Source organism: Falco biarmicus, chromosome 4 (genome assembly GCF_023638135.1).
Source record: "Falco biarmicus isolate bFalBia1 chromosome 4, bFalBia1.pri, whole genome shotgun sequence".
Classification (NCBI taxonomy): domain Eukaryota; kingdom Metazoa; phylum Chordata; class Aves; order Falconiformes; family Falconidae; genus Falco; species Falco biarmicus.
Window position 1 is genome coordinate 42878778 of NC_079291.1, and position 27222 is coordinate 42905999.

The 27222-nt window shown below is 35.3% G+C and overlaps 1 pseudogene; it reads right to left on the reverse strand.

Moving 5' to 3' along the window:
* Positions 1–261: 261 nt before the first annotated feature.
* LOC130147263 (uncharacterized) overlaps positions 262–27222 on the reverse strand; it is a 49420-nt pseudogene continuing 22459 nt past the window's right edge.

Sequence of the window (27222 nt, forward strand, 5' to 3'; positions counted from 1 at the left end):
CGCCCGCAAACCGAGAGCAGTCGCCGCTGCCGCCGAGCGCATCGTCACACGTGGGTATGTGTGCCCGGCGAGGCTGCCCTTGCAGCTCACACCTGCAACTACTTTACAAGAATAGCACAGAATTCAAAAAGCTCTATTTGAAAAAAGAAAAGGCTACAGGTAAGTTGGGGGCAGGTGCTGATCTGGAACCTGTCTAGGATAAAGAGGTTTAATATGTCCCCATAGCATTTATAAAATACTTCGTTTTGCAGGACGTTAAAATATATTTTTCTCTTTTATTTTTAAAAAGGGTTGACATTAGACGTCAGAAAATTTAAATAACAACATATTTGTATAGAAATAAATAATCTATATTGAAGCTAATAAAGTGACAATTCTTTTTACTACAGATTCCATTGTACTATTAAACTTGTATGCAGAGTCAGACAATCGGGGGAAGTGATGCAGCGCTTGAATCCCAGATCCAGGAACTTCATGAACAGATAAAGGAAACAGTTCACTTCCTAAAATTTACTTCATTGAGATTATCATACATTACTAGGCCCCTGTGTTTTCATGTCTTTAAGTAATTACTTGTTTTGTTAAATGTCAACGAACTTATTCACAGAAAAAACCTATGCATTAGAGCACTGTGTCATTTTCTTCTTTTAAGAACAATTACCCTAGCTGAAAAAGATCCAAACAATTAACTCACCTGAGATTTACCACAACTAATTCTACCTTAGTATATGCAATTCACTGGATTTATCCACATATGTGTGGATGCAACCAACAGATGATTTCACTGAGGCTTTGATGTGGAGCACTAAAACTGTTCTTACTTCCATACTGTTTGCCAGAGTCACCAAAGCAATGCATTTCACCATTTTAGAAAAGAAATTAACATTCACTTTACTAAGTGAAAGTTTATGAACTGCTGTCAATAATCTTTCCACAAGTTGTCAGCTTGCAATAAAATTGATCAAGGATATTTTAAATAGGAATCATATACCTGAAGCACTTTCTGTTTACATCAGTATTGAGGGCTTCAGTATCCTGAAAAGAAATTCTAGCTTGTTATCCTTGACATAAACCTGATATTCTAAAAATCGATTACATTTATACCCTGTAGATATTTCTTTCTTGAACTGGGGTAGCAGTGTTCCAAGTATATTTCCTTGGAAAGCTTGAACATACTATTTTCAGTTTGGAACTTACCAGTTTTCCTCCCTGAACATCTGATCAGATGATTTGAAGCAAATCAAGTAAACTCCTTCTATTATTGAAAGAGTAAATCCTTGCCCAGTTTTGGACAGACTATCTACTGTGTTTAATAGTTTAAAAATATTATTTCAATAACCCCTATTTTCTGACTGGTACTTACTTATTGCTGTTACTGTAGAGATACAAACCCAAGAACTCAAGAGTGGAATGTAGGGAAGCCCTTTCCTCATCCTCGGCTCACAGTTATAAGCTCTGGGAAAGTACATTCTGCTTGGCTTTTTCTGGAAAAGTCTTCAGAGGACTGAGAAGGTGAGGTAGGAGGGCAGGTTGGACCGTAGGGACCTGCATATGCACATGGAAGAAATTAATCTGAAGACAAACAGTTACTGATAACTTTCTTCTTTAGGTGTGTGCTTATGTATATCTGTTCACATGGTTTGTGACTCCAAGCACTGAACCTCCTAAAACTCCATATATCTAGAGAAAGCTCATGCAATCAATATTGAATAAGGACTCTGGAACCGTCCTCCAATGTGCAGCACTGTGTATCAATAATTCAGCAATAACATAGGTGGAAATGGGATGTTCTGCAAAGAAGCCGCTTACACCACTTGAAATCTAACTGTACGTACTGCAACAGCCTAAATGTTCAAAATCTTCAAGAAAGCCTGTGGCAAAAATCCCATGAGAGATGAAAGGCAAGTGTATCTTGCAATTAAAGCTAGGTAGATCAATACTTAAAGTTGGGAAGAGGTAATAGTTTTTTTTTCTTCTTTAAAAACTCTTAATTTTTTTAGTACCTTTTGTGTCTTGTTCATTCCACCAGTGGCAGCATCCATGGCAAGAGAGTGTGTAGGGGTACAAAACAGAAAATGTTATGACCAAATAGACTGGGCGTCTTCTAATAATTCATTCAGATATGGAAGCACAGATGAGGTTTGTTACTACAGAATATTCCACACAGAATTTAACCGTTGTCAAGAAGATACTTTCCAGAGCAGAAGAGTAATTGAAAACATCAAGGATTCCTTCAGAATATCCCATATTCTCTTTGAGGGGAATCTATAGGGCAGACATCACCCAGCAGTATGGGTCTGTACCTGGAATGACAATATATAGCATGGTAATTAGAACAATTATTTCTGTATAGCTTCAATTATGCATGCAGACAATACACTCTACAATCTAATCAACTATTAATGAGAAAGATATCAAGCTCTATGCAGAAGACAAAACATCACATTGGAGGAGTCTTCTGTTGAGTCACAGTTTCGATATACTTCACATAACCAATGAATTTATTCCATGTTTCAATCATTTTAAAGCATCAGGGTTAGTATTGTTTTAAAGTAAATTAATCAAGAATTTTGTTTCTAATAATTTTCTCTAGTTCAGGGAGTATTTTCCTTTTGGTAAAATTGATGCTGCAGTGAATACTTGTTTGCTAACCAATGCCGCCTGCACCCCCTTCTTTGTTTCAGAAGTGCTGAAAACAAAAAAACCCAGTGCAACATCAAAGAAAATGAGTCCCTGGAGTGGCATGTAGAAACTCAGTTTGTCAGACCTTGGAAGCATTTTCCAGTAAAAGAATTCAGGTTACAGGAACATTTCCCACTACTGCTTAGTGAAAAACAGTTTGCTTTTTAAAACCAAGAAATCAGAGTATATTAACATGTAGACTGCTATGATGCCAGAGGTGGGTCCTATGAACAGCGGGATCAAGTCATCCTCTTCCCCAGCTGGACACCTTGTGTACTCCACAAAGTTACAAAAGTAACCTGAACTCTTTAACTTTGAACCTTGGTACACATAACATCTAAAATAGCTTAGAGCAGGCATTTACAAGGTATCTATGAATGTTACAAATAGCTTCATATAATATAAACACTGAGCATCATCAGAACAGGATGAGCAGACAAGCTGGTCTTGTTAAGGCAACAGTTGCTTAAGTATGTCAGAAATCGGAGTATTTTCCTTTGTGCTCCATGTTGCCTCACTGAAGCTAGCAACAATTCCTTTAAACCATCAGCAAAAGCTGATAACCTTGTTGCTGAAAGTGTGGTTTCTTTCTACTTCAACAGACTCAATTCAGCTGATCTTCCACTATTTAAAAAAAAAAATTAAATTTTGTTCTTCATTCAGCCAATATTCAGTAAGAATGGTAGGTTTGAAGAATAAAAACAAATCAATATAACTATTCTGTAAGCTGAAATGTGCTTGTGTTTTGTTAAAAGAGAATGGAGATGAATTTTCCATGAATTCTTGATCACATTGAAATGCAATCACATTTATGCTTTGCTATGCTTTGTTTGAAGCCCCATAGCTTCCTTCTTCCCCTGAGACTTTGGTAAGCAAAAGATTGCGAAGACTGTTAAATAATGTTTTGCACTTAGGTATGTGATGGAGTCATAGATTGCACTTGGAAAATCAATCACAGGCTCTCTTATGCCTGGTTTTCCTCTGTTCACCATCAGTGAAAAACTCAGGAGGAAATTACTGTAGTGGTAGAAAGAAGGCAGCAGCCAGTCAAGAAACTCTCCAGACTAGTCCCAAAAAGACTAGTCTCAAAACTACAGTTTGCTGTGCATATTAGAGGTTGAAGAAAGGAGAAAAGGAAGGCAGACAGTTCTCTAGAAGTCCTTTCGCATAGATGAACTGTCTTTTTTTTTTGTTGAGAAAAAAATGATACAGCATTTGGCTCAAATTCCCAGAAACACTGGCAATCACCAAGAAATGTTAGTAACAGTGCCTAGTTGGAGAAATTCCTGCTCGGTAGGTATCTGCAAGGCTTATTATGTATTTGTTAGACAGTCTTTGTAGAGTAAAGGAAATCAGTGTGAAACCTCCAGTCACTGAAGCAATCAGACTTTTATCTGCATATCAAGAACAGAAACCACTTCATTTGCAATGAGTCATAAATACTCAAACATCCCAACCATTCCTACCTACGTAGTCACAATAAAATGTTCTCTTAGAGGCTGCCTCCTGCCTCCAAGCCTTCTGAGTCCTTGTCTTGAATAACTGAATCGAGACAACCATACTTTAACTTAGAATTTGGAAACAAAGAACTCTTTTCCTTGCTCCACACAGACTCTTTGGCTTGAAATCTGGGTCAGATAAAAGTCACCAACAGCATGAATGCTACCACATGTAATAGATTCAAGTCCATTTGAATGTAACCACCTCTGCTCTCTTTAATTTAATTTCTTTCTTGGCCTTCTGCATGGGGAACAATTTTACAGATTGACACTGAAATCATGCTCCAAAACCATACAGAGCTAACTTGGCTCTCTGGTCATAGCCTCAGCAAACAGCTGACCAGAAGAAAAAAAAATGATTAATCAGAACGGTAAAGTGCTGTGATGTACAATGTATTATCTCTTTCTTTGTGGTTGTCCTTATCACTACTATTTATCAATCACAGCACAGCCAACGCTAGCTGTAAACCAGCAAAGATGACTATGTTTCCAGGATCATGAGTGTCCCAGGGACTGAGCCTTGTCAGAACAAACACCGTACCCATGCTGCCTCTAAGTCATTCCAAAATAAAAGTAGTTTTTACATACAGAATCAGAAACAGGACTGGAGAAGAGCTACAGAAGCAGAACACAAGGAGTAGAGCAATGCCCAAGGTAGATGCTTGCATTGGTTAAAGTATACCGCAAGGCCAAAGAGAAATGTTTAAATTATATATTCGTGCATTTAGAGATACAAATGTAGAAAACGTAGCCATTCCCTACATTTATAAAGTCAGTCAGAAATACATATGTGAAGAACTACAAACCATTTCAGAGTGCATACCTGGTTTTAGCCCTAAGAATACACTGGGCTAAAAGGGTGCTACCCAAATGCTTGATATTAAGCACATGTTTTTAAACATCTTGCTGGAGAAGGAATCACAAGGCTTAAGTAAAGAAACTGTGATGTCGTATGTCAAAACAAAATCCCCACTAACCAACATTCTAAGAGACATCGCAAACAGTGTTTTGCTTAATGGTTATTATGCTTTTTATTTTTTAATAGCAGAGATATTGAAAACAAGAGAGGTTAGTATTACAGTTTTGATGCATTACTGTTGAAGTATGGTTTTGATACCCACCCTATAGCACACGTAGAGGCAGAGGTTAATAAAGTTCTTATAATGTTCTTCAAATACATAATTTCATGGTGTATTGAAATGGAATTAAGTTAATCTGTGATTTCTCATAGAGCGAGATGACAGTACCTCAAAACCTTATAAAATCTTACAAGAAAGAGAGAGCTGGAGAAATATGATCATGTTCAACTATACACTAAGCACTAAGAAGAAAAGACTTAAATAGCACAGTAGGTTACTCTGCATCACAAATTTCAGACTCACCATCTTCAATCACTGTCCATTTTTGTTGCATTTGGAACTCTAAGGAAATAATCTTCGTCTTCTTTCTGGTCTTCTGTACACTGGGAATACATTGGGGGCTAGAGGAGAAATATTTTCTTATCAAGGTTGATTAGAAGCTATTGGTTGACTAAATAACTAGAAAGCCAAGTTACAGTTAAGTTCATCTGAATTCCAGGAAAAAGAAATAAAATTAAAACTGTTCTTAGAACAAAGAAACATTATGAAATACAGAAATGAGATTTATATAAACAATTCTAATGCTTAGCTTAGTAATGTGTGCTTGAAGAAAACCCCAAGAGATATTTTAGCTACCAGCATTTAAGCCAAATATAATATGGCCTTAATTCTTGAGAGACTATTTTAGGACCTGACTCAATTTTAATTAAAATAAGCATAAATATTTCTACTGAGTTTTGAGAACTGGAGTTGTTTCATACATGCCCTTTTTGCAGGACAGGACATAATGAATGTAATATTTGCATGCATATTTACATATATATATATATAAAAGATATATATTTCAGACAAATATACACAGACAAGTCAGGATTTGTGTATTTATCTATATCTATACTTACTTGTATTTCTGACCAGCAATTTGTTACAACATGAATAAGGCACATTTCTACCATCTTGCTTAATAAACTAGTTTTATTCATTTCCATAATTTAAAGAAGGTCATGTAATCATGGGTACAGTGAATTTGACTTCTGTTAGAAACAGACACACTAGTGTACTATGTAGACTATTAATACCCGTAATTCTAAGCACTTAAGCATCTAATATTCCTTTTAAATATTTCCACAGTTTTAAAGTATTGCTAAGAGATTTTCATGTTCTCTTCTGAGAGAAGCATCTGAAAGTCAATTAATCCTTTGTTATTTTGCAGAGACTTGTTTAGAAAATTGAGAAGAGACACTTCAGGATGCTTTTCACTGAAAATTGTGCTTTATTATCTTTATGCGAGTTGATGGTTAAAATGGAAAACGCATTATTTTTGTAACCTTGGTGTCTTTTCCGTAATTACTTGTAGCAACCTGAACAGTATCTTACTCTTCATTAGCCTTTACTTAAATGTAATTTTTTCCTCACATGAATATCTTCTGGCACTACACTGGCCCCTGGATCCCTGTTATTTTCTGGCATAAATAGTTGTATCATATAGGCTTTTATGTTCGTCTTGCATTAGATATCAGCATTTCAAATAATAATCCCAGTTGAGTGACATGTATTTATTTCTCTTAAAGATTCTACCTGTGTTCACAAACTGGGTATAGAATTCTCCATCACCTGAAGTAATCTGATAATTTATCTGTGGAGGTTGAGGTATTAGGCCTAAAAGGTAACAAGACAAATTAAGCCCTTACCAGTTAGGCAACTGGAGGTGTTCATAGCTTTAGAAACCCACTCATTTCTTATTTAAGTCATTTTGCTAATCCCATTTATTTTAGAACTGGATGAATAAGGCTTATGCTGGCCTTGCTAACCACTGAGATGATACTACTCCAGTTCATATGCTTAGAATTAGGTGGTTAGAATTGCAGACACCTAATTTGATTTTTTTTTTTTTTGTATTGCAGCTGGCTTTAAAACTGAAGCTGGCATGCTTTTCACGAATACTTGTTATTACATGCATTTGAAAACAAACAACTCAGAAAATTTGAATATATTAAAGATTTAAAAAATAAACAATAATATAAAATGCATGTAAATAATCATGATTCACATTGTAGAGAAATGGGAAATTCCATATATGTCTGCAGCAAGTCACTGTCCGATGTCAAGAAACTCCCATTGAAATGGGAGTTCCCAATCTTCCATTATGCAAATGAGAAATGTTGACTCTTGACTATATAAAAGTCTTACCCTATGCTTCACAGAATTGTCAAAAATATTATCATTATTAAGTACAGAACATAATTAAATATTTATGTTTAGAAAAAAATGTTACATACTAAAGTTGAAGGCAAATATAACCCATCTCTGAATCCCTTCATACCTCTTGTATCATTTTCAATACAAACAGGACAAGCCACCTGTAATAGGCTAATTACATACTAAACACATTTCAAGAAAGTGTAGCTTAAGACATATAAGCTGATAAGTGAGAAACCAACATTAATAAAATATTTTAAAAAGGATATAACATTTTGCCTAATTGAATATGGAATTGTCATCACTGTATAATCATTCCTAAATCAGGGGGATATGTTTTAACTTGACCATATCTGAATTGTACATCTTTTACATTGAGAGTTGAATATATTTGCAACAAAATTTGATATATGGTTTCAATCAGGAAAAAAAAAATCAATGGAAGACACCATTTTAATGCAAATCTATGTTTGAACATTTATTATGCTAGTGATGGTAAACTCAAAATGTTTTCAATTTGGCAAGCTCCTTTCTTGTTCATTCTCCCTGGAATTCTTACTATGCTGTCAGAACAGCACAAAATGCGACAAAACACAACTCTATATGAAGGAAATAAATGCAATTTTTCTGTTTAAGATCAACTGCTATGCAACAAATGTATTTTAAACATTTATATCTCCCAATTACGTTTTGCCAAAATAATTTTCTTAAATCCCTCCAAGCACAGTGTAGCGTGTGTCTAACTGAACAGAGACAGAGACAATATGAAGTTGCGCTAACCCATGCCCATCCAAAGGATTGTCTGAAGACATTTCTGAAATCTAGAGCATTTAAATTAAATCCCAAAGGACTTCCGAGTTATTATGGAGCCCTCTCCCCTGATCCAGGAAGTAAGCAGGCTGTGCTAGTCCTGTACCTAGACTAGACTGTATCTTCCCCTGTTTAACTTCCCAGGAAAAAAGGACCCTAATTTCACTCTTGCCTGCTGTACCCACTTGCATAAGAGACAGATGACTTTTTTGTGGTGGCTCTCCCTGCCATGTTAGGACTTAAAATTTGAGTAGCCCACAGAGCGAGTAATACACCAGACCTCATAGTTCCTGATCTCTCTGTCAGGTGGCTACAAGGGGCGACCTACAGTCCAAGTCTGAATTCACAAACTGGCTGAAAAAGTTATCGTTATGGTTCACTCATATTCTGCAGATGGACACTATGTTTACCTAGCGAAGGCACAATGTATGTGCTATATGTATCCACAGATTATGTACACAAGATTGTACTGCATGTGTCCGAGCATATCTGACTTTGACAATCTGCCTCTGTTGGACTTATATTTCATAATTTTTACTATCATATGGCATGAGCTGGCTTCTATGTCTTGTTGTATTAAAAAGGGTTCTTTCAATAGAAACGAAGCATTAAATGAAATAAACCAGTTGTCTTCACTTACTGTCTCACTGAGAGATGTACATTTAAGTGCTAGTAACTGGTGTTGCAGTTTTTTTCTAAGAAGCATCTCATCCTTAATTGCATGCAGAAAAATTGATTGAAAGATTTTAACATTGTTAACCTACATTAACCTGTTCTTAAGAATTAAAACACATAATTAAAAACATACTGAAATGGAATTTCAATTTACATCAAAATAACTATAATGAAGCACACATTTGATTGATATTCACTTGAGAGTTGTAAATATAAGAGACTCTTAAATATAGATGGAGCGTATTAGTTCTGGGTAGCCTCAGCCTATCTCATATGATCATTAATCAGTCGAATTCAAGTTCAGAGCACCGCCATCATCATTATCCACCATCAGTGGCTAATCTTAGGAGACACTCCCATTTAAAACAACATTGAAGGCTGGTAAAAAACATTGAAGGTAAAAAACCACTGCAGCGGAATTCCTCTTATTTAAGAAATCTATCAGTCTATGAATTATTACCCATTGCTCTGTCCAATTAATATATGCATTCATTAAAATTTTGAAAATGAGAAACTTACCTGATTTCACCAGTAATGAATGTGAGGTTTGTCTTTTTTCTCTCCTCACTAAATTCACTAATCTTTGCCTCTTCTCTGACATATTTTCTACAAACTCCTGTGTATTTCCTGTGCATGTAATTTCTATAGGGTATTAGGTACTAGAAGCCTTAAATTCTGTTAATTCTACAGTCCAAAGAGTTCCTTGGGAGTTTATATTAGGGATGCAATGATAAAATTCATTTTAGCAATGAACACCAAGCATATTTGTGAATATGACATCTCTTTTGATTTATGAATATATGTTACATTGTTTAGGAAAAAACCAGATACAGCGTAACAGAGCAAGAATTAACAAATATACTCCAGTTTTAATCTGATTCCATACTACTGAAAATATTGTGATAAACACAAATACAAACAGCAGAAAACAAAAATAAAAGACCAGATTACACCAGAAAAATATAAATAGATGTGTTGATAGTTTGCATTTCTTTAACATACATCTATAGCTGTGTCATAAATAAATAATTTTACACAAGTACCTCAAAGACCGTGATACAGAAGATGGTTAAGATATTGCAATCAATACTCTCCAGTACAACTTCAAAATAGCATTATAAAAAAATGTACTTTTTTTATCTTTTTCAGGCCTCAGGGGAAATAATTAAGCAAACACTATCAGCAAAATTAGGACAAATAACCAGTATGCATTCAGCAATCCATGGGACATATATGCATTAAAATGCCATTAATATATTACATTACATGTATAAGTAAAGTAACAGACCTTATGCAGCAGAAAAACCAGAGGAGTAGAATACACACTTTGAATTTAAAATACCATCCTTTTCCTGCCTGCAAATTTACTGTAACTTTAAGCACAGAGTGCTGATATTTTATCTAATCAATGAAAATTTCTACCTAATTTCTCAAGGCCCAGTTCAAGAGGTAATTTGAACAGCTGTAAAATTTTTCTTCTTTCTTTACAAAGAAAGGTATTACACTGCAGAAAAAAGATCTTTTTAATGAAGGGAATCAAAAAACCTTGAAAAAGATGAAAATTATTGTATCATGTGATAATTCTTCTGAAATAAAAATATGTAATTTGGATTATTTGCCCTTGAATTTGTGAAGAGTGGTAAGTGGCAGTGAAATATAGTCTCTTCTGCTTCATAATCTCCACAGAGTTCAGCTCCAGTTCATTAACAACTAAAAGACTGACAGTCGTGGTTGGTCCTATGTGATTCAGATCATTGATATATATGAAGATTTTAAAGTAAAAAAAACCTTGTATCATAAAGAAGATCTTCATGAAACCCATTTTACATTAACTATCATCTTTCATGGCAATTACAGCAGAATGGATAATGTTATCAGCAATCTTGGAGTACTGGGCTCTGTCTGCAACTGGTTACAAAACCAGAACTTCATGGGCATTTTAGCTACAAACAGTAAATTAAGAAAGATGTAAAGGAAAACTTAAATGGATTTAATTGTTATGAAAAATGAAAGAGAACTGGCATTAGAAGTACTAACTAAACAGATTTACATTCAATATTCTGCAGATATTTTTCAGGTACTTCATTCACCAGGCCGCACAGTCTTTGATGATTTCATGACACATAGAAAGTATTTTGGCCACAAGAGGGCTCACATATTTTATAGTTATTTTTTAAAAATATGAGTATAATAAACAGGCAAAATTCAAGGCAAATATGCGCTGCCCAAATACTCACCTGTTGTTAGTAAATAATTTCCGTGGTTCTTTAATAAACTATCTGAAAAAAATGAAGTAAAAATAAGGATGTTCCCCTAGTCTATTTATATCTCACCATTAATTGGCTTTTCATCAAAATGAATCTGTTTCTATGATGTTACAATGACTAGCGATGTAGAAAATTACAAATTAATCTCTTATTTAAACAAATAATTTTAATGGTCTCTGTTAAAAAAACCCTCCAGTACTTACCTATTCAGGCAATACAGTGTGTACTCATTAAAGTAGACCTGGCAAGAATAATAGAACTTTATTTTTCTACAGAGACTTGCATTATTACTAAAGGCACTGATAATGCTGTCATTATATTATCAACGTAGTGTATTCTCACCATTTTCAGATGAGAAGATAACTTGGGGCCTATTTCAATGAATACTATATTTAATGAGAAACTATCCACTGACCTTAGAAATACTGTATCAGACTAAACAAGCATGAAGTACAATACAGAGCGTTTGTGGTGCAATGAATGTACCTTCATTGCAGTTCACCAGTTGTAGGACAGGAATTACTGACTGCATTTCCACACCTTTGATGAGTGTTGAGGAGATTAAAAAGTGCAGGAAAAAAACTGTCTGAAATACAGCAGAATGTGAAGTTAGTGGGAAATTTTGTTCCTTAAAATTTGGTATCAGTCCAGATGATTTGACATAATCTTGAGATATGGGGGGGGGGGGGTGGGAAGCTTGAAAAGAACGAAATACAGTGTTTACATGATTACATAAGTTCCTTCAGGACTCCATAAATTTGAAGTTAAAGTTTGTCTGATTCATCCCTACAACAGTAGCAAAGATATCACCAAGAACTATTAAAGTAATTTGGCATCTGCCAGGAGGGATCTTCTATTCTGCCATTCCAGGCAACACGCACATGCAAACTACCTCTGGCAATAAACCCTACAGCTTCCACATCTTGTTCCAGACCTTTCAGACTCATTTTCATAGTAGTTCTCAGGTTCATAGTTGGGACTCTGACAACAACATAGTAGGGAAGCTCTGACAGCCCTTGTTAGAATGGAGGCTAACAAGGTTTTCCACCCTATTTGCGTGCTGTGGAGTTCAGTCTTAGTACATCATGTTTCTTCAGACAATGAAGATGCTGAGTGCACTATGTAAGATATGCACTACCAAAATGTTTTGCTGCAAGGAGAAAATCATAGACCTAAGATGTGTTGCACAACTTGCTGTCCACACTGACGTCCAGGGCAGACTGGTTGCATTCATACTGGGCCAGGCTGGATCCTGTGGGGCATGTGTGGATTTTAGATATTCTTAGTCTGTATTTTTCTACCTAAAATAGCCCAGGGCTATGTCATGGCCTATGAGAGAGGTGTTTTTATAGCATGGTGCCAAACACATGTTGCATGTTCTGAGATGTGGCCTGATGTTATGTGGGTATGCCATCTCCTCTGTACCGCCTACAGGAAACAAACTAGCACCAGAACTGCTCTAGGGTTTTGTCTAGAGGAACTGTTTTCTCTATTCCAGAATATGAGTGAAGCAACAGGGACACTCTGGGGCTCGTAAGAGAACCAAGACCCAAAGACAAATGTGAGTATTTACACCATTACAAATTGTTAGTATAGATGTAGTTCCTGGCACATCTGGCTGGCTAAGTGCTACTTGCCCAAGAAACAGCATAAGGCTTTTTCAATGGGCGAGATTTATACTAGGACCAGCTTTAGACCAGCCAAGAGAACTAATAGCTTTACAAGTTTTTCAATCTCAGTCATGGCAAATCAGAAAGATGTGTCCCAAATCTGTGCTGGAGCTGTGTGACCTAGAAGCACTACAGTTCTGAGTCAGTCTCTATGACTCTCAGCAGAGCTCCATGGGAGCCTCCACGTTCTTTTGCTAGAAATTCTTTGCATTTGATGATTACAGGGAATTTGTGGGTTTCAACACAGCATTTTCCAGCCAAAGTGTTTCAGAATATAGAGAAGAAAGATGAAGATTTTAGGGAGGATGGATAGAGCAGAGAAGAAAACTGGCTGAGTAAAAGAGTATGGACAAAGGAGAACTGTCATCACATGAGGAACAGAAGAAAGCACTGTCGTTCTGAGACAGAGAAAGTGTAGTGACAGAAAATGGTGAAGTATGAAACAAGGGAGATGAAAACGAATTCTGGGAAAGAGAGGCACTGGGAAAGAAGACAAACAGGTTTAAACCCCCATGTATTAACAGCTTAAAATCTCATTCCAGACTGCCATAAACAAGACATTAAAGAAAATGTAGTCTAACAGCACACAAGTTTTAAGAACTCTGAGTACTATTAACACAATTGTACAAAATTACCTGTCTGAAGTGTTTATCACTGCTACAAACACATTCAGTATATTATTCAGTCTATTAATATCTAATGCCAATTTCTTAAATCTAGCTGTTACATCCTTAAATGCTAATGACTAGGTAACTGAAAAATGTATATCGCTACCTTAATTTTCACAAATGTAATTTTCAAAATTTATAGGTCTAAGTGTTTTATCAATGCAGTCAGTTCAGTAATACTAAACTGTTCTGTAAATCTGGAATTTCTTTTCCCCTATTGTATTACTTTGCTCGGCTTCTTTTCTAAGATAGAAAAAAAAACGTGTAAAGAGAAGATGTTAAATCAGCACAGAGGCTTCTTAAGTCTTCAAAGCCACATCTTAAAAAATTGGCCAGTACCTTTCTGTGGTTTGCCTTTCCTGACCTTTATGTTTCTCCAGTTTCTCAGTTTCAGCAGTCAGGGTTCTTTCAGCAGCTTGCTGCTCAGGTACTACATATGTTATCTGAAACTAAGCAAAACACTGTTTATTTCCTTCATCAACTATGCAAAAACAAATACAAAGTTTTGCTCATACATACTGCTGTTCTTGGAACAAGTTTCCCTGTTTGGGGCTGTTAGCTATTTCCAATATCCTGTTAAAAACTGTAAGGTTTTGTAACCCAAGCCAGTAGTTTGAAGTTGGATAATTTTTTTTTCTCTGTTTCTAAGGGTTGCAACAGTTAGGCAACATTTTGGCAATTAAAAAAAAAAAAAGTACTGTGGATAATTAAATGAAATCTTATCATATGTATATGTGTCTGAACTTCATCTTAGTGCCATTGCCTTAAATGGATGAGGACTCAAGACCTACCATTACAAATTCCCCATGGCAAAACCAGTAGTTTGTGGAAAGTATATGGTCAAGTGATTAGAACAAAGAATTGAACTCCTGAGTCAGACCTAACTCTGATTTTCATGATTATGTCTATACTTGGGGTCCAGGAATGCTTCCTAATCTTTGCTTTTGTGCAGGTGCCCTGCCCCAAATCAGTCCCATGTCAAGTGTAATGCTAGGAAAATCCAGGTACACAGACTAGAAGGGAGCTGTGGCACATTTCCAGTCTGCCTGATCAGATGGAAGTACCTATCCAGGTGCTTACAGAGCATCCATGCCATACAACTTGGACTCAGCCTGTGTGACTTCAGAACCTCGCTTTCCTCTCTGGGAAGCTGATTCCTATTTCTCTCAGGAGAAATGTAATGAGAAATTCTGTAAGGTCCTGGGATAAAGCTGCTACATAAATAGCTAGTACTACCATTACTTTAGCAACTAAAATGTTAAAGATGCAGTAGTTCTGTGAGATCCATAGACTTTAAAAACTCCTGTATATAAACATATATAAAATATATACCCAAATGTATTAGCTTGTGATTATTAAAAAGGCACCTTGTCAGTAAGTTCTGATTTTTAAGATATTTCTGTTTTGTAAGATGTTCCTTTTCCACTTCTTTTTTCTCCTCAGTCATTACTGTTTCAGTCTCACTTTGCATTGGCAGATTGGTCATTGTAACTTCTTTTTCTTCTACTTGCAGTGCTGAAAATTGAAAAATAAAGTCTAATGAGCACACAAACTGGTTTTAGTTTCCTGTAATGTTTTTATCATTCAGGAAAAGAGAGCATCATTGACCAGGCATGCTGTATCAGAAATCTGAAAGAAACTAAACAACCTCAAACCTTCCATTCTCTCTCTGCACAGATTCATATATGCTACTTTTCCAACTGTAAATTATATTCCACAAAGAAAATCTGAAAAAATCCAAAGCTGAGATTCTTATTCAGTTCTCTCCCTAGTCCTTCTGCTTCTTCACACCTCACACAAATACATATTTCCTCTTCCAAGAGACATTTCATCCCTGTTACATTTCCACAGCTTTTCACACACACACACTGGACATGAACCCGGTAAATCAAATACGTTATCCACCCATCTGTTTGAACAGAAATTCCAAGTTTTTCGTAGTGTTTTGTATTGAACCCTAGCCCTATCCAGATCATGTCCTCATTTTGTTTTTTCAGCTGTAGATACATTCCACTTTCTCTCACACACACATGCTGGTAGTTATGTGGCTAGTTCAGAGGTGTAAACACCAGAGTTAAAGAAGAGATAGTATTGCAGACACATTGCAGTATCCGGCCTTTTTAGATAAAGAAAAGTAATTTTATCTACCTACTATGAAAGCTGCAAATGAAATTCACTGTAAATATTAATTACTACTGAATGACTGCAAAACCAGTCACATGGTCAAATTCTCCTTACACACATGGATTTTATATAGATATGTAGATTTCAGTGACAATATACCTGGGTAAGCGGAGAGTTTATAAAAGCAGAATCAGGCCCATTGCAGCTATACACAGAATGGGCTAGATCTCAAGCCATGGGATAATGGCAAAGAACAAAGCAGCTCTAAAGCCAGAACATTTGATTCGCAGCTGCTTGAAATATAAGCATAATAGGGCTTCTGTAACCCTTACTGGTACCCTCATTGACTGCTGGGACATGGCAGGGTAGAAAAGACCATGTCTACAGACTTGCCACAATTAGAAGATCCCCAGCTCTTGGGATGGTCCTGTAAGGAATCAGTGGTATTTCCAAACTGCTGTTCAGTATGGCAGTCCAAAAGAAATGAATGACAGTTGCACTTGTGCTTCCTGTAACATTTGCTGTGAAAAGATGGTGAAACCCTCCCACTTTAAAACTAATGCTAAGGGCAGATAATTTCTAGGCATCAACCGTATCAGTTTTAAATATATAAATTCTCTCCATTATATTTTTTCAGCTCACTCCTTTTCCTCACTGCAAATCATTACCATGTTTTTGATTCGATTGCTTTAGTCCCTTCTGTGTTTTGATATTCTTTCTACTGTGTTTTTATTTACTCCTCTGAAGTCTTTGTCATCACATGTATCTCTCAAAACTATGCTCTTCCTGGATGAAAAGAATGTGGAGATGTGGAAAGCAACCATCAACTGGATTAAAATTCAACTTTTGAAGATCCGTGAGACTTCTGCCCCTTTTCAAAAGCACCTCCAGCTGATTGAAGCCTGTTGTTAATACAGGAGGAGTCTTGATCAATATCTTGATCAGAAAAGTCCATGCTATTTAAACTGCATTTCATATCCTTCAGCTTTAAAACCTCGTAAGATTTTATTCAGTTTTTAATACAAAACTGATAGGAAACACTATACACTAATGTAATAACCATCAGTGCGTTAGTGCATTGAAATTTTTGCTTTTCAGCAGTTGGAAATGTATAATTCTGAGTATTTATTCCTGTTACTCATTCAACTAACTGCAGAATGATGCTCTAAAGTTTGCACCCTCTTTAAGCCGACTGAGGCTAATGAAACAAGTTTCTGCCTGCTCTTGATCAATCCAATGAAACCTGGGTGAAGGGCCTAGAAATTATTGCTTTCTTCCTTCCATTCAATTTAAGTTCTTATGTGCCTTTGATTTTTTACGTTACTGTTGTTCAGAGTAGGACACCAGGGCACCCCATAGCCATAAGCCTATTGAATATTCTCCACTGTGAGCTTCAGCTTTCAACAACTACCCTTGGTACATATGCATGGTCTTCGGACTGCCTCAGCACAGGACCATCTGTCATGATTGCATGGTGCCCCTCCACAACTGGGTCGGATCCTTGCCTGAGGGCATTAGGTTCCAGACAATGCTGGTTTAGATGAACAGTTTGGTTAACACTACAAGGGCCATCTGTTCTACAGGAAATCCTTTCTCTGTGTCATTAATGAAGTGTTCCCAGCACATAACTATATATTTGTCTCCTTATATACACTTTGATGTAATAGGAATTATGACAGCATGTTATTTGCAAATGAATAGTTCGTAAAAATGCCAAATTTCATTGCATAAGTTTGCTTGATACACCTCAGTACAGATGAACACTAACCACATATCTGGCAGAGGAAGTAATTGCTTAGCTAGTGTTTCAGCATGGTTACAGCACCTCAGTACCTCAGGCAATGTAAAGGAACTGAAACTCGCCTTGATTTAAACCTTGCAAATAAACTCTGTTGCTTCCTGGAAAGCAATATATGAGTCCTATTGAACAGGATTCCAAAATTTAAATTTGGTAAGGAATTTGACCTCTGTAGTATAAGATAGGATGCCGTGTATCAGCATGGTGATTATAGAATTACATTTCAGGGAAGACCTTTAATATATTTCAGATACGTAATCAAACACATAATTAATTTTTAGCAAATTAAGCATGTCTAGAATCTAATAACTAAAGTTTTTCGTGTTCACTAAGATCTTCATCCATTGTTCAAACACACTTAGCTTTCAGACACTGTAGCTGTAACTTACTGATTAGGAAAGAGCATTCTGCAACTAATCTTTTGGTAACGTCTCCCTGTCCTGCCAATCTCATTTTCATATTATGAGGTGAAAGTTAGAAATACAACACATCCTACTTATCTCAGTACAAAAAGCTACTTATAGCTATATTACTAACAATATTATTACTACATGTCAAAATATGATTAGATTTCACCCTCAACAAGACTCCTGGTTGCCTAAAAGGTTCTAAAACTAAACACTGTTGGCTGAACAGCCACCAAGGCCTGGAGATGGATGAAGATACAATGGCTTTATAGACTTGCTCAGAGGGCTTGGTAGGTTTTCGCTTATGCCTAATGTAGAAGAGTGTTGTAAATATCAGACACAGTGACCTGTCTGGGAATCTTCCATTTTGGGGAATTTCAGGAATACTCTTTCCTCTGTCCAGAAATTACAATTACTTGAGCCATTTAAAAAAAAATCTAGAACCTTAAGATTTACGTGCTAGCCAAAAGTTACTGTCCTCTTTTTTGGATATAGTCACAGCTTCCACTACTTAAAATATAAGGGGTATCAAAACGGTTTTATAAATATCAGTTCAGATCATATAGAAAATTCACTCATTTTAGTCTACTTAAGCTCAGAAATATTTGGCAAACTTGAATGAGCCTCAACAGTATTAATAGGAGAGGTTTCAACCCTAATAAATTTTTTCCCCATTAATTATGATATTATTATAAAGTTTTGTGATAATAACAAGTAAATCTTGAAAAAGAAATACTAAGGAAGAAAACCATTCAGTGTGTACTAAATATTAGGAGTTAAAGGATGAATTTAGGCAAGTTAGAAAACAGAACGAAAACAAGAAATTGAACTAGAGACATGCGGCTATGAAACAGACTTTGGGGAACTGTGGCAATCTTATTACCTGTGACACTATTTTTGCTATTCTATTGTACCCTTCCCATCATGATATTACTTGGATATGAATTATTTGCTCTAAGTGAAGAAAAGAATAAAAACCACTCAATAAAAAAAACCTCGCCATTGAAAGGACTAGCTAGAATGGTCTAACACACTTTTCCATCTCTAGTCTCCTATTCATGTAATAAACACTATTTCTTATTGCATATATACCCAGTTTTATCAACAGTGCAGTATGCAGTCATCAGCTACCACTGAAACAGAGTATAAACAGATATCCTATTATTTTCAAAACCTTAATCTATAACAAAATGGATTTTCCAGTGTAAATATAATCCCTATTTAGATACATAAAAATTTCTAGAGATGAATGCAGGTGTCCTGCTCCATTTACAAAACAAAATTACACAACCAAACCTGCTGCAGTACAAACACTGAGTAAAATATCAGCTAACACCATATGTGTACTTAATAGTAATTTAATAGTAATTGAAAACTAGTTGAACTTTATTGAACGTGCTGTTGTGTGCTCCTTCAAACCTGCATCCAAAAATTAAAAAACCTATACAGCAGAACCTTCCAATACCATTTAGTGTTTTACTCATTAACAGCAGATTGTATCTTGAAAGCACTTCAGGCCATGCAGTCGCAGGGTTTCTGAGAGGCACCCGCCCCCCCCAGGACCGTAGAGCTATGGGCAGGATTGCTAGGTGAGGCTTGCAGGATCAATACACTACTGATCAATATCAATACAAATCCATACAGCTCTAATAAATTAATTTTTAATTCACCAGGTTAAAATCCTATTATCTTTGATGTGTCTTAAAGCACAACAGCAATTAAAAAAGGCTGTAGGCCCTAGAAAGGACAACAGTATGAATACTAGTAACATACCAAAACTATGGTTATTATGGATGAGATATTCTTAAAAATTCAGCTAACAAGGAAAAAACCAGATTGTGAAACAGCAGCAGTAAACTGGTCAAAACCAGTATACAGCCAAGGATAATGGAAGACAGAACAGGAGAATCAGGTATTAAAGGAACACAGAAAAATGTAAGCTGTGTTTCAAACTCCTCAAAACATTTCTAACGCAAGAACTAGGCCAGGTAATTTTAAAGGTGAAACTATATTCAAGGGCTCCTTCAGTTCCTCAAGTATATTCAGACAGGTACAGACTTGGTCAATGGATAGTGGATTTTTGATATACTTATTCACAAAATACTAGAAAAAGCAACAGGAAAAAAGAATTTGCAAACACAAAGATTATACCTAATAGAGTTCTGGAAAACCTGAAATTCTTATTTTATCAAATTCTACTAGAACAAAAGAGGAGATCTAAAGATCTGTCCTTAAAAGGACAGAAAAAAAGTTTTGGAGGTAGCGTGGAGGCTGATTTTCTGTTGAAATTTTACGTTGCTACTGAGACTGAAATTTTATGTTGTCGCTGCTGAGATTTTACTGTATCATTAAAGCATTAGGGCAAGTAGACATCTGGGCAAATGTCAAAGCAGTAGTTAAATGATACTGAATCCCTTAAATATTAAATTCTTGATTAAAGAATATTCCTCTATGCCTATAACATTTTTGTGCCATAAGTCTAATAACAAATAGATAATTACTAACTGTATACTAATTTTTTGTTTCAGTAAAAGCAAATACCACTTTTAAACATCACACATATTTCAACTAACCTAGATGTGCTCCAGTTCAGTTTATCTCAGCATATGGCTTGTTCTCACCACATGCCATAGATTTCCAAATCTAACTATGATTAATAGGATATGTCAAATAACTGTTGAAGGAAATCCAGCTTCAAAAAGTGAGGCTGATTAACATATTGATTTAGACATTAACTTCTAAGCACTGACTTTTTTTTTTCCTCCTATTATTTGAAGTTTTAGGAAGATCAGGGATATCAGCAGTGCTTTACTCAAAAAAAGGCATTGTGAAACCTAAATTCAATCTAACCTTAAGGATAATACAACAATTAAAAAAATCCTTTGTTCTTATAATGGTTCACTACATTTATTCAGCTATTAGAATAAAAATATTCTGCAAAAGTTAAAGAATCCACAAATATATATCTCTCTCTACATTTTCGAGGCAATTACTTTCTAAAATTATTAAAATGTAATTCATAGCAGAAGAGAAATCCAGTTTAACTGTCCTCACACCTTTGGTAAATGACAGGATGTAGTAGTAAGTACAGATGACAAATTACATTTTTATTTGGTTATATCACATTCAGAAAACTTATACTATAGTGAGGTTTTAAATAGTTCAAATAACTAATGGAAATTGGTTATAGATTCTTAATTGCTAATTATTCTTATGAAGGAAGAAAGAGCAATTTTTAAAGGCAAACTTTCAAATGCTATTAAAATGTTAAAGCTTTTTTCCTTATTACTCTCACATGTTCTTTACTTAAAGGATTCCAAAGTTGGCAACTGTACAGAAGGACTTACAAGAGTAAATCTTTGGAAAGGAAGGATGACTTCTGTAAAGCAGACCACGCTGTCTCTCCATAAATCAAAGAAGCATTGTTGATCATTCAGGATGAAAAAAGGAAAGCATAAATGGAGAGTTACTCCCTAGACATTAAGAATAACACAAAGACATAAAAATTTCTTACAAAATCAGTTAGGCCACTGGCACTGGAATCCCTTCCCATGGCATTTTAAATGAAGCTAAAATTTCATGAAGGACAAATGAAGGCCTTGAGTGAACTGCTTTGTGGAGTTAGTACATTTACTTGACCATGGGCATATTTTAAAGTGTTTGGGAGACAGATTACTTCTGAAAATTACACTAAGCACTAAAACCACTTAAAAACTTAGTTATGTAGTCATGTATACTTCATTTGCAGACTGTTCTCTATTCCAAAAAACATTTCTTGAGATTTCAACGATTTCTTAATATCCTGAGTACTGACAGCTACAATGTAGTAAGATCACTTTATATATATATTTATGTTTGTCAGATTCCCTTCAGCTGTATATATTTATAATGCATACATTATTGTTCCTTGAAGGCTGGGACAAGTTAAGTGCATACATTCACAAGAATAAGCAACCCTACCTCGTATCAGGTATAAAACCATAGAGGAACTAGAGGATCTCCATGAGAGGTATCTTAGTAATTTCTCAAGAGCCTCCTAGCACCACTTAGGATCCACACACGATTTTCCTGAGAGTTACTAACTCAGATGCCAGCTTTACCCAAATGCCCTAGCAGCATTATAAATTCTGCTTCTATTTCCACAGTCCCTTCAGGATCACATCCTACTTAGTTAATCTTGATGAAGTACAGGAAATATTTTTTACATGTGGATGAACATGATTCTCAGCTTAAGCTTCAGAAAGAAAAGTCTATTCAATACCTGAGCTACCTTTTTTTAAAACTTGCTGTGTGAAGACACTGTTGTAGCACAGTAAGTTGCTGGTCTTCTGCAATACTATGGCCTGTGCATAAGGTAGAATTTGTGCTGCTTTTGGTCTTGAATTATGCCAAATGGTTTTCTGTCTCTGTGATTCATGTAATGTATTTTTTTGGCAAAGCACTGCTGCCTGTGGGAAAAACAAGGATTTGAGGTCTAGTGTTCAAATGTTTTTCAGTATTTTTAGCTATGTATGGGGTAAAATGGTAATAAAGGGATTTATTTCTTCAACCAGACTCAGCCAAACAAACCCAGAGTTATGCTTACTCATAATTACAGCTGTCAGATATGATGCCCTGTGATCTGCCATGCTCATTCTCTCTAGATTAAAGGGCAAGGAACAGTGAGTACATGTTTCAGTTCAAAGGGATAGTGAGTAGAAGATAAGGACCTAGTATAGTAGTGATGTTACTTAACTCCATATAGATTAAATGGAAAAAAAGACTACAAGTGTATAGTTGTAATGAAAGTAGACTTATTAGTGCAGTGTAAGGGAAGTATTTCATTACTCAGTTAAAGCACAAATGTAGGTTTAAGAGAAACCAGTGGAAAAAGAGAAAAACTAGTCTAAGACAAATAAAATAGAGGTATAACACAAGCAGAGCACTTTCCAATACTAGCTAATAAAATCTATATTTTACTTGGAAAATAAAGTTAATTGCATGTTTTTTTCTGTGCCACACCTAGGACACTTTGCACTTTCGTCTTGGTTTCTTCTCTCTTCTGCTGCTGCTAAAAGGAACCACCAAGAGATACGAACAAAACTATAGGCATAAACTTTTGGAAAAAGTCTAATATTAATGAACATTATAGTTTATTGAAAAATTGTATCAAAATGAGAAATGAAGAATTCATCTGTGGATGGTATATTCAAAAGGCACATGACTTTTTCCAGATTTAAAGCTAATTGTATTAGCACTTTGATCTGTGACAGTGAAAAACAGTTCACCATCTGGGGACATAGTAACTAGAAAGAGAAATACTTACACTTTTTCTTCAAAACCTCTGTTGAATATAAGCTGGGACTGTCAAAAACAATAGAAAGTGACAGCAGCTCCTTGGCTTGCAAAGAGTTGTAACAAAGCCAGTCATTTCTGTGTTACTGCTCAGCATTGCTCACAAATTTGTACTACTCAAATGACAGGAAAGCAACAATATTGTTTACAGACAATGAAATGAAACTGAATGTTGATAGAATCATTAAAGATGATAAAAGGGGAAAATGTAATGAATTTTTTCCCCTAAGATTTGTTCCAGGATTTCACTATTGATTCAGTTTTGAGTACTTTGCTACTTGATTCTGCTTTGTAATTGTTTATTTTCATCTAACATTGTTACATTTTCCAGGATTTAAACCACTAGGAAATGTCACTTTATATCACTAACATTTTTATTTATTGTCAAAATAAATAAATCAAAATATGCAAATTGTATGGTAACAGAAAATATTACATGTATGTAATAATCTTCACAAAATCCTTTAAAAAACTTGTTAAAACTCGAAGATCTTTTGAGAGCTTAAATGTTCAATTCCAATCATATGTCATGACATTTATATTTTCAGATTCAACCTTACTTACAAGTTACTTTTTGCATTCGGTGTTCATTCCTCTTTCTCTTGAGCACTATGTACTCTGAGAGTGTTTTTATTCTCTTGCTTGTCCATCTTTCATTTCCACATTTGTATGCACTCAGAGTACCAACAAGAAGTCTCGGTGAGCAAAGCATTTAAGTTCTCACTGAATCTACTCCTTCCTTGATGTTTCCCCAAGGATAAGCATTCTATTTTCAATGTTATTTCCCATGCAGTGTGCACATTACTACTCTGACTTACCTGAATTAAACGCATTACTGCTGTGCATTACATTCCTTTGTGCTTAATAGTGATTTGTTTGAAAATATGCAATGAAAAGATGAGGCCATAAAACGTTGCATGTTAACTAATATTGGGTATTGCAGAGTAGTCAAGGTATCTTCATCACATTTCACAATTAGTTGTGATGCATGCTCTCTGTGTGTCGGGGCACTTAAAGACCTTAGAACCAACCTCCCAAATATGTTCTAGATGTTTGACAACAGTGTGCTTGATTTTAGAATTAGGAGGAGAGGGAAGAGGGAGGCCAAATCTCACTCAACAGCCTTTGCAAAGATTGGACTCCCATGTACTCATTTGTTTTGAACTCAGACTATTACTACATCCGTGCAAAGAAAGGTTCCCAATTCATCCACAAAGATCTACTTAGATGAAGCATTTCTAGGTAAAAACCAGAACTAACTCTGGAATAATAATAAAAAGAAGTAACATGTCCAATAATTAATATTTATTTAAAAAAAAATTATTTTGAAAACTTATTTTTCTCCTGAAATAATAAAAGCTCTCTAATGTCTTTTGTAATGTCTGTCTAATGTATTTTTAATATACATTAAGGATATATCAAAATTGACTACTTAAGCTTTGATGTTAAATGTCCCACTGGGATTTTTAGAACTATCACAACTCAATTTGTGACTTAAAATGATTTTTCTAGGTGCCTCAGCTATGATCCAGAAGGCAATCTGAGCTGTTTTCATGTTACATATCAGTTCAGAAACAGACTACAAAGCTGAATCAAGCTTCAGTTATATCATCTCACAATAATGCCTTCAAAAGCTTTGGTAAATATACAAATCAGACTGTGTAATTTTTAATGTTAGCTGGGATTCTCTGCTGGCACATTCTTATCCCAAAAGATTTTTCTTGAAAGAGCAAAGTCTATTCCCTGGCCTAAATTTAGACCATCAAATTTTAAAATCTTTTATTTATAATTTCCTAGTTCCAATACAATCTTGCTTACATATTCAGGTTACATAAATTTTCTTAAAATGTGATGAGAATTATAAACCATTTTCATTATGAAGGTGCTTCTTACAATTTATTTAATAGGCAACTTGTTTGTTTTTTGTTTGTTTTTTTTTTTAACCTTCACAAACTGATTTGAAAGACCTACTCTGCAACATTATATTTTGGTTTTTTCTCTAATTTTCAAAAAATGCAGTCCTATAGTACTTAGCCAGACTCACTGAAACTGAAAACTGAGTAAGTACTGCGGGACTGGCCCCCTGTTAAAAAGGCCCAAGGCACATGGTGCTGAGATTAACAAAACAAAGTAAAGCAGCTATGACTTGGCACAAAGTTTGACAAGCTGCAGAAAAGCAAATGTTTAAATAACTGAAGTGGTACTGATTTTCTATTCACAACCTTTTCTCTTCTAAACAGTATCATATTCTTTTCCAGCACATTTAGATTGCAAGTCAAGCTGTGTTTTATTTTTTATTATAATAAACCCAGTCAGTTTACTGTAACAAAGACATACTAGTGGTGATCAGTGTGAAAGCCAGTCCGAAATCAGGCTAGGAAAAAAAAAAAAAAAAGTCAAATGGTAAAATAAAGGACCAGCCGTCTGGAAAGTTCCTGGATCATGTAAAAAGAAAATAAAAGGCAGTGTTCTTATGAGACTAATGCAGAATACAAAAATATTTTAAGACAAAACTCGGCATCATCGCCTATGACATTTGTAAACAGCAGCAGCAAATCCTTTCAAATAATGTTGCATTTATTAAATATTTTCCAAGTCCTTCTAAAAAAAATAGTAGTGTTTTCTTAAAAAAATATTTCTAGTAGCATTGTTTACATCTGTTCCTCTCAAAATACAGTAAGAACAAAATTAAACTGTACTGTATTTTTACTATCTTTTTTCACATGTAAAACAACTTCCCTACTTAAAAAATAAGTTTACTCAATCTATGGGCTATTAAAAGTTTTTTGCATATTTTATTAGATTTGCAGTAAATGATGGTTTGCAAAAAATAATGTATGCATAAATATCTTACCAGATTTTTATCTAATAGTCTTTCATTTTCAAGTTCTGCCTTCATTTGTTCTTGCATTTCAATCAACTCAAATATAAACATGTTAGAATTAATGTTGGATTTCATATCACAAACAGGCATAATTCTCTAAAAATCCTTTCTAATGACAGTCTCCCTGATCAACAGACTACATGTAGATGTATGCATATTTTTGTATTATAACTGCTAACAGATAGACATCTTCACTTTGAGCTAGATAATTCCTTGTGGTTTTTAATAACGTCACAAGAGTCACACATGCAAAGTTCTTTTGACAAGCAAAGTTGAGTGTGATGTCACAGGAGGCAGGCATTTTTCTTCCATTAGAAACAGAAACTTCAGTGACCTAAACTCTCAGGAAAATGGATATTTGTGGAAAGTTGTTACAGTCAAACAGCAGTTGCAGTTCGGAACCATAGAAGCAATGCCACTGTTCTCTTGTAAATTTGTAGAAAGAAGTGCAGACATCTATATTATCTGCAGCAAGTTCTAATGTATCCTTGTGAGGTAAATATTGTCAGGCAAATTACACATCTAGTCTCACCGAGGACAAAGGATCATGCCTAAAGAGCAATTTAAGCAGAATTTATTTATGAATTCTTGAGAAGTTCCAGAATCAAACTCCCTTAAACAGTTACATTGCATGGCAAAGCTTCCTTGATTCTAATGGGTTTGAGCTGTCTGGGACTTCTGTCAGAGCTACTGTCACTAGGGAGTTGAAAGTTAAACATCTATATTTCTCAGTGTCACCAGGAGCAGAGTTTGTTACTTACCAAATTTGCATTTTGAACATATTTTAAACCAGACAATGTTGAGTACAACACTGACATTAATTTTCTTTCATAAAAATGGAGAAATGCTTCCCTTCAGCATAATAACCTAGAAGCTAGAATGCTCAGCCACAAATCAGGGCAGCCGACATTGTATGCCGCTGGGAGTTTTATGGGGCTTGATTACAATATCCGAAGTCATGGAAAAGTAGCCTAACTACTCCTCTATGATGAGAATAAGCCACCAGTTCTGTTCAAGCTGTGCCATTGGACACAAAGAATATGAAATTCATGAGACTAGATACAGAATACTCATGCATGAGCTTGATGACATACCAAAGCTGTGACTGCATGAGAAAGGGACAACC